The sequence below is a fragment of the Helianthus annuus genome, chromosome 17 (genome assembly GCF_002127325.2).
Source record: "Helianthus annuus cultivar XRQ/B chromosome 17, HanXRQr2.0-SUNRISE, whole genome shotgun sequence".
Taxonomy (NCBI): domain Eukaryota; kingdom Viridiplantae; phylum Streptophyta; class Magnoliopsida; order Asterales; family Asteraceae; genus Helianthus; species Helianthus annuus.
This window is the reverse complement of record NC_035449.2, coordinates 141,515,231-141,524,632: the sequence shown is the minus strand read 5'-3', so window position 1 is coordinate 141,524,632 and position 9,402 is coordinate 141,515,231.

Below are 9,402 nucleotides of genomic sequence, written 5' to 3'. Positions count from 1 at the left end.
TGGCCAATCAGCTGGTCAACAGGAAGGAAAAGGAAAAGTCGGACGGTTGGGTTTCGGCTAAATCTGGGGAGAGAGACGGTTCGTTGGGGACCGGAGTTCCTGTCTCGAAATCTGGTGCTATTGTGGGCGATTCGATTCCTTCTTTTAATTACGTTCTTTCTCATGCAAATGCTTCTTTCATGCATGGGGGTAATGAACCGGCTGGCTCTGTCCACGTGGAGGAAGGGATTGATCTCGGTAATAAATTTGGCGGCGGTGCGAATACTGATGCTGGTATGGGTCCTTTGGACTCCAACAGTTTGGACACTAGTGGGGTGAGACTGTCGGGTTTTAATAATTATGGTGGGACCCAAGGTAAGGTATTTTATTTTTCTTCAAGGAGCAAATCTAAAAGAGCCAGGAAAAAACAGATCCTTTCTCAGCCCATTAAAAAAGTGTTGGTGCACTACATCTGTTGATTTCGTCTTGGATCAAGTCAAACTTTGCATTGTATAGATTAGGGCATGTTTTACGAGAAAACTGAAGATTGTATGTGTGTAATAGGGAGGTTTCGCTTATAGGGTCATTGTCTAGAGGTTCCGCTTATGAGTCAAGGTTTCGCTTATACGGCAAAGCTGAAGGTTTCGCTTATTTGTGCATGTCACTTGAAGCGAAACCTGAACTCCTATATAAACCCCATAAGCGAAATCACTTGTAACTTTGATGATTTCCATACCGAGGTGCTGCCGATGTGACGTTTGAGCTGTAATCTTTGTCAAATCAATAAAATAGTAGACTAAGTGAAGAACAAGCTATTTCTACCTATGTTTCTTGTTATTCCGCACCTGAAACATAGAAGAACGCCTCTGAACGACTCATTCGGGTCAATTCTCGATCCTACAATTGGTATCAGAGCTTGGGGGAGGTTTTCTACAGAAATTAGCTGGATTTCATCATCATTTCTTATTTCTACACCTTCTTTGATCATTTCAGAAAGTTGTATCGGTCAGAATTGGATCAAAATTGCAAAGAATGTGTGTTATTGGACATTAATAAACCCTGGAAAGTTTCATGCCAAAATATGGACTAAAAGTGGATCAAATTGACCTGCGAATAGGTTCCGCTTATTTGGACATCTGATAGTTTCGCTTATCTGAACAGCATAGTTCCGCTTGTGTGTCACAAGAATCAAAGGTTCCGCTCCAAATTGCGTACTAGTTCCGCTTTTGTGTCATTTTTAGTGAGGTTTCGCTTCAAGTGTATTTTGAAGTTCCGCTCCAAAGGTCATCAAAAGGTTCCGCTTCAAGTGACAGTGTTGTAGTTTCGCTTATTAGGTTTCGCTTTTTGAAACATCAACAGTTCCGCTTCTAAGTACATTTATAGGTTTCGCTTATTTGTACTTTGTGGTTTCGCTTCAAAGGATTTGCTGAGTTTTCGCTTATTGTGCACACTCACCTAGTTTCGCTTATTCATTACTGTTTTTGAATAACGTGCAAAGTATTCATGGATACCGAGTTCTACAACGCATTTGCAACACCGTCTAGTCCAGCGGCCGTTGTTCAAGCCATGAACTTAGAGAATGAGACGGGAACCACTCAAAAGCCCCCGAAATTGATGAGTATCGAAGAATACTACGGGCGGAAAGATCGATTCGAGAACTGGGTTCAAGCGAATCATCTTAGATCATGGAAATGCATCTTAAAGAAATATGTGTTACCTCGAACAGAATTGCAGGTCATCAAACAGTTATCAGAATTCACGGATCAGGAACAGGTTATGTACAAAGCTGAGAAGATGATGATCAGTCTGCTGCAACAAGCGATCAAAGAGGATATATTCATTTTGATACAACACGACAAAACTGCAAAGTCAATCTGGGATGTTCTTAACGTTAAATTTGAGGGAAGCGAGAACATGATAAAGAGCAAGAAAGCGTTGCTTAAGAAAGAGTTTGATCTATTCAGCAGCTTACCGGAAGAGGATACAAAGAAGTTGATTGAGAGATACTGTCACCTAGTGCGATCGATGTCAATGTTGAGTATTACAAAAGATCGTGAAGAGTGGGTGGACAAGTTAGCTGATGCGTTACCACAAAAAGAGTGGGGAACGTATCTGATGATTCTGAAAAACACGGGTGTTTATGATGGGTTAACGATTTCTCAGTTTATCAAAAAAATAGAGAGTCAGGATCTGGAACAGCAGAAAATCGCTAGGATGAACAGTCCGAGTGGTCAACAGGACGTGAAAATGTACTACAAAGGTAGTATTCCAGTTCCAGAATCTGAGAGAAGTCCGAAAATCCAAACTGCTTTCAGTGCTGGGGATTCATCAGAAAAGGCTGATCAGGGTTCAGGCAATAGCAGCAGTGGATTCTCATCATTTCCAAGTGTCAATCCTAAAGAATCAAATACAAGCTTTCAGTCTCAGGGCACAAAGACAGGAAATGGATACGTGATTCAGTGCAACATAGCTCTAAACCTTCCAGAAGGTCAAAGTTTTTCAGAAGACACTGCTAAAGACCACATGGCACTTCTTGGTTCTGTGTTGTTATCTTATGAGGGTTTTGTTGATGGTCGGATCGGAAATCCTATGCTTACAAAGGAGGATTACGATCAGATAGACGCCGAAGAGATGGAACTTATGGATATCAAATGGTGTCTTGCTAGTGTTCTTAGACGTGCTGAAAAGTTTAAGACTATTACCGGGAGAAATGATTTCCTTGATGCTCATGTATCTACTTTAGGTTTTGATAAATCTAAAGTTACTTGTTTTCAATGCAGGGAGAAAGGCCATTTCAAACGGGAGTGCAAGGGTAGAGAAGCTAGCGGTGCTCAGAATCCGTTCGGAAAAGATGACTACTACCGGAAAGCCATTTATCAGCAGGTTGGTCAATCTCAAGACTCACAGACGGCTCATGGTAGGAAGATTGAAGATTCTAAGAGAGCATGTTTAGTGAACTTCAGCTGGGTTATGTTCGTTAATGAAAAAGGAGAGTTCAAAGCTTTCATCGCCAAGATTGTCAGAGAGCTAGACATGTTTGCTACCTGGATGAAATCTATTGGAGTGAATGTGACGAGTAAGGATGAAAAATCTGTTATGTCTGATGAAAATTCAGAAAGTGTTGATGAACTTTCAGAAAATGTTGAGGAAATTTCAAAGAGTTCAGATGAGAGTGTTGAAAACGTTGCTAGTTCTGAAAAGGAAGTTGTGTTTGATCAAACACCATCTGATTCTAGTTTATCGGATGATGATTCTGAAAAGTCTGTACAGTTTGATCAGTCACCAGTTGATAGTAGCAGTGATGATGAGGAAGAGAAACATATAAATGTTGCAAAATCTCATCTTTCTCCTGAAAGTTTTCATTTCTATTTTGCAGATCGCTTGGAAAAGTTGAAGGCAAAAAGAGCTGAAAAAGAATACATGGAAATGAAGACTGAAAGTGTTGCTGAGGAGAATGATAAGACTGAGCTGGTGAGTGAAGAAAAGATGTCTGAAGTTGAGAAGGTGAAAGAAGAAGAAAAAGTGGTTGAAGTTGTAAAAACAATCGAGGTTGAGAAGATTGTTGAAGTTGTCAAGCCTTGCATAAAGTGTTTGGAAGCTTGCAAGGAATGTGCAGCAAAAGATGACATAATAGCTGAGTATGAGAAGAAGAAAGAGCAGTTACTGTTTAACCTCAACTACGTGAAAGAATCGTACGATGTCTTGAACAAAACAGTAACTGGTCTCCAAAATACAAACTCAGAAAGAGAACAAGCACTGACGATAATGAATGCAGTCATGATGTCAAAGCAAAAAGTCATAAATTTCTACATCGAAGAAAGTGCTAAATGGAAGCAATAGTTGGAGACTGAGAAAATCGAGAATGAGAGAATTAGACATTTATTACAAAGTTATTCAAGTTCTGATTATCTCATTGATCGTATTTACCCAACTGTTGCAGGAATGGAAGCTTTTCGAGACGAGAAGCAAAAGAAGAAGAAAGATTGTGGTAAGAAACCGACTGTTAGCTATAACAAATGTCCGCCTCCAATTTGGGAAGGGTCTTCTCCTAGAAAACCAAACGAGGAGCAATTGGAAAAAGCAGTCAATATAAAGCTTAAAACCGACACAACTGACGTTTTACCAGATAACATTGATGTCACGTTTACCTCGTCCGATACTGATCATGAGTCTGAGTTAATCAGAAAGGTGGTCGATCAGGTGTTGGATACTGATGAGGAGTCAGAGTCAAAGTCTGAGTCTGGAAAGTCAAATTCATCAGTCAACAGGGAAAATTCGTCGGTTAAACGGTCTTATAGTAAAGAATTTTTGTTATCAAACGAAAATTTGAATGTTGAAACATTCGAAGTTGTTTATACTTTGAATGGTTCTGACAAATTATATTACAATAAAGAGTTTCCAATAATGAGTATTAAAACGGAATTGATTAATAAAACTTTCAAACTAATAGAGATTAATATTCCTGAATTGAAAGTTTTGAAAATTTTTGAAAAATCTAAAAAATATACTTCAAGAGTTCAACAACGATTAAACAAGAAGAAAGGTTACAATTCTGGTTCCGGTTTTCAAAAGAACTCTAACCAAAATGGTAGCTACAATAAGGAAGGTTTAGGATTTGTTCCACCAGAAAATTATAAAAATAATAAAAATTCTAAAACAAAAACAGAATTTGTGTTAGGTGGAAGCTCAGATGAGGAACAGAAGAAACCATTCTGGAGACAGTCAAATCAAGAGTTTCTTGCTGAAAGGAAGAAGAATGGAACTGAAGTGTTTTATCAAAGAGAGACTCGAACCTGTTACAAGTGCAATGAAGCTGGTCACATTGCATGGAATTGTTCAGAGAATGCAAAAACAAAACAGGGAGTTTCTCAGAAATTAAAAGAAAAAGTTGTTGATATTGAACCACCAACTGAAAAACTTAAAGTTTTTGAAAACTCAACTTATGAGGTTGGTGAATGTTCGAAGAAGAATATGTATGAAAAGAAAGGAAAAGAAAATCAAGTGTGGGTTGTTAAAAGAAATAATGTGAATGTCGGCGATGAATCTGGTTCCACAAAGCCAGAAGAGCCACAGGTTGAGGAGAAAATTTCAGTGAATGATGATGATTTTCCATCACTGAAATTTGAAGAAGTTAAAAAGAAAATTGGAAAAGTTGATATTTCAAAACAGTTTTACACTGAGAAAAAAGAATTTGATGTCGAGAAAACATTTAATGGAAGTGTAAAGAAATTTTTTGGAAAAATGTTGAATGGGAAAGCAAAGGGGGTTAAAGACTTTTACGCAACTAAAAAGGCAACATACAACCCCACTGCGCAAGAGTTGAAATCCATCAAGTCTGAAAAGACTTGGATGGAAGTTTGCTTTCCATGATAGTCAAAGGACTATGCCGGAGATCGCAAGTTTATATCGTGGATCAGGAATCGGCATCATTCTAGTGTTTGAAAAGTTTGTTTGAAAGATTTTGAATAATGTTTGAATTTTACAGGTGAAAGGACCACGCCGGAGCTTCCAGGTTGGTAATTGAGAAGCAGGAATCGGCATCTTTCTGACTAATTTGACAAGTGGTAAAGAGGTTTCTGTAGATGTCTCATTCCTACAGGAAAACCTACATGTGATATTATTTGTTTTACTTACAAGTGGTATTTGTTGGTATGTTTACAAGTGATACAGAGGTTTCTGAACTGCAAACAGTAAATCAGGGACATTAAGTTGTACTTGATTTACTATACATATGGTTAAAATAGACAAGATGATGAACCACATCCCCGAATATAATGCTAACTTACAAGTGGTAAAAACAAACTCATTTTCCGGAAAAATCATTTTGATTAAAACAAACTTAAGTGTTTTGAAATCTAAATGAGAAAATGGTTTGTGAAAGGGGGAGTTCAGATTGTTTATGTCGAGTGAATGACGATTTGATGTGATTCGATGTCAGTTGTCAAGTTTCTGTACAGTTTGTGTTGTTTTCTATATTTTCAAGTGGGTCAAGAGTCTTGTAGTTTTCAAATTTCCTTTGAAATGTGTTTGCATTTTAGGGGGAGTAGAAAATTTCAGAAAATCCAAAAACATTAGAAAATTTGAAAAAATAAAAAAAAAAACATGATAAAATTCAAAAAATGAGTTTCGTTGTGAAAAGAGGAAATGATAGTACATCAGTGGACTGTCACAACATGCTAAAGAATTGGAAAGTTAAATGTGATAAATAATCTCACTGCAGATGTGTCAGTAGGTTTTCGCACATTTAGTAAATTGAAACGAGATATAAACCTAAATTTCAAACTTGCTTGTTCTGTGGGTTAACACAAACTTGGATATATAGGTAACCCCTGAAATCTTGTTTGAAAGGTCCCTTATTCTGAGATACTAGGTCTTTATGCTCAGTGATATCTGGGGTATTATCCCGGGACTTCTGCTGTATGGAAGTACTGACCTAGTCCCCGGATAATGCTTTCCGCAAAAAGCTTGAAACATAGCTTCACCCTCAGCATGCTGATGAAACAATAAAATTGATAGTCGCTGCTGTTGAAATAAAAAGATCCTCTAAAGGGGACACACCGAAAAGTCGAAGCCGTCATCTCTCTGCATATACGGAAGTATCGACCTGAGCTCTCACGGCCCTCGCATTTAACCCCTATACAGATATCAACTGTGGTATACTCACTTGTAAGACTGAATATTGGGATCTGGATACGGGAGTATATTCAAGTAGTGAGACACACGAATAAGCTAGTATCTAAGACATTAATATCGTATCTCGAATCAATTGAACTTTGTGTGAAAATTTCAGTGGACCGATATACTGACAATCTAAGTGAATTGTTTAGAACTTAAAATGTAACAAGCTTAACGGTGTTAGTAACATGTCTCTTAAACTGATATGATCCTCTTACACGAACTCACAAAAATATTGCCTGTGTATGTTTCTTTTCTGTTTCATTCAGTTTTTACAAGTGGTGTCATTTACGTTCCTTTAGAAAAATCCAAAAAGATTTTGGGTGTGTTTTAGCATAAACTTTTGAAAAAGACAAAAAGATTTTTGACAACTGATGTTGGAAAGCTGATTTTCAAAATTCCAAAGTGCTAGACATGATGATCTTGTTGTGAGAAGGAATGGAGTATGTCTAAATTGTTAAAATAATTTTGTTTTGAATTAATCAACAAGTGGTTCATCTTAGAGAAAGTAATCTGAGGAAGAGTTGTAGTTGGTGCACATGGATTTGAGAGGGAGTTAGTGTTGATGCTCTCAAGTTGTTAAATTTAGAAATCTTATTGTTAGGTTAAGAATGTGCAGGTATAGTCAGATTTGATCTTGGATCAAAAGATAGAGTGTCAGGTTTCAATTCCTGAAGACCTCTGTTTGAGCCAGGCTGATTGATCCTGAGAACCTGTGAAGGCCAGACAACGATCCTGAAGATGTTGCTGAAGAACAAAGGAATGCCAGCAAATCGAGAGGGGGAGTCTGAAGATAGAGAAAGAGAAAAAGCCCAGAGTCTGATCAAGACTGAAGATATGAAGACACAACATGGTTGTGACTCGATGAACGACTCCATCAACATCTGAGGGGGAGTCTGTTGGTGCACTACATCTGTTGATTTCGTCTTGGATCAAGTCAAACTTTGCATTGTATAGATTAGGGCATGTTTTACGAGAAAACTGAAGATTGTATGTGTGTAATAGGGAGGTTTCGCTTATAGGGTCATTGTCTAGAGGTTCCGCTTATGAGTCAAGGTTTCACTTATACGGCAAAGCTGAAGGTTTCGCTTATTTGTGCATGTCACTTGAAGCGAAACCTGAACTCCTATATAAACCCCATAAGCGAAATCATTTGTAACTTTGACGATTTCCATACCGAGGTGCTGCCGGTGTGACGTTTGAGCTGTAATCTTTGTCAAATCAATAAAATAGTAGACTAAGTGAAGAACAAGCTATTTCTACCTACGTTTCTTGTTATTCCGCACCTGAAACATAGAAGAACGCCTCTGAACGACTCGTTCGGGTCAATCCTCGATCCTACAAAAAGGTCGGGCCCAATGTGGCCCTCATGTCTCTCCTAGCTCCTTAAGGCCTGTTAAGAGGTCCAGGGTCCAAATGGAAGAGGATGTTTCTCCTTGTGATAAGTTTGTCTGGAATATTCCTACAAACCACTTGGGGGCTGGCGACAACATCACGGTTGAGTTAGATCTGAATATGAAGGCTTCCTCAGGTGCGACGAGCAATGCGGGAAGCGCTCAAGAGCCAGATAGAGGGGATGTGTCTGATACCATTTTTGTCAGAGGTAGTGGTTCTCCGGTCGATGAGGAGGTAAGTAAAACTATCTCTATCGGAGCTATGGTTGGGGCTAAATTGGATAATCATATCGAGATGGTTAAAGAGACAATCATTACAGAAGGTATTACAAATGGGTTAAAATGAATTGTTTATCTCTGAACATAAGAGGAATTGGGGGTGTCGAAAAACAGGGATGGCTTAGTAATATCAGGAAGGTTCACGGGATAAATTTCATAGCTATTCAAGAATCCAAAGTTTCAGATGTTGCTCAGCGGGTTCTGTCGAAATTCTGGGGTAATGGCGATTTCAGTTTCGAGTCAGTTGATTCTGACGGGCTTTCCGGTGGCATCATTAGCATGTGGGATTCGAAGGTTTTCAAGGTTTCTGGTTCTCTGGGGGCTAGGAATTTTCTGTATATCAGGGGTTGTTTAAAAGGTCAGGATCAGCCTGTGAATGTTATTAACGTTTATGCCCCCCAGGGCGTGGCTGCCAAAAAGTCCTTGTGGAATACGCTGTCGGCACTGATTAACAGTAATGATGGTCTATGGATTGTCGTCGGAGACTTCAACGCTGTGCGGTTCAGAGAGGAGCGTAGAAACACGGTTTTTAAGCCTTCTTGTGCGAACAATTTTAACGCGATTATTTTTTCTTCAGGACTTATTGAGTATCCTTTAGTTGGTAACCAATTTACTCGTAGCTCCGAGAACGGTCGTAAGCTTAGTAAGCTAGATAGATTCTTAGTGAATTCAGATTTTTTTAATGTTTGGCCTGAAGCGAGTGTTCGGGGTTTGCCTAGACATATGTCGGACCACTGCCCGATTATTCTTGTTGCCGTTTCAAACAACTTTGGTCCCAGACCTTTTCGGGTCTTTGATTCCTGGCTGGGTAGAAGTGGTTTTGAGGAAGTTGTGACTGATGCTTGTCTTAATTTTTCTGGTGGAGGTCCGCCTGACATGACTTTGCTTAACAAACTCAGACTGCTTAGGTCCCGCATTAGAGATTGGAGGGATGAGATTATCAAGAAGGAAGGGGAGGAGGTTATATTGGCCAAGGATGAATTGTCTTTGTTGGAAAATATCCTTGAAACTAGGGATTTGTCTGAGCATGAGGAATGGTCGCTATTAGAGAATAAAAAGGTCTTAAGGGAGGTGG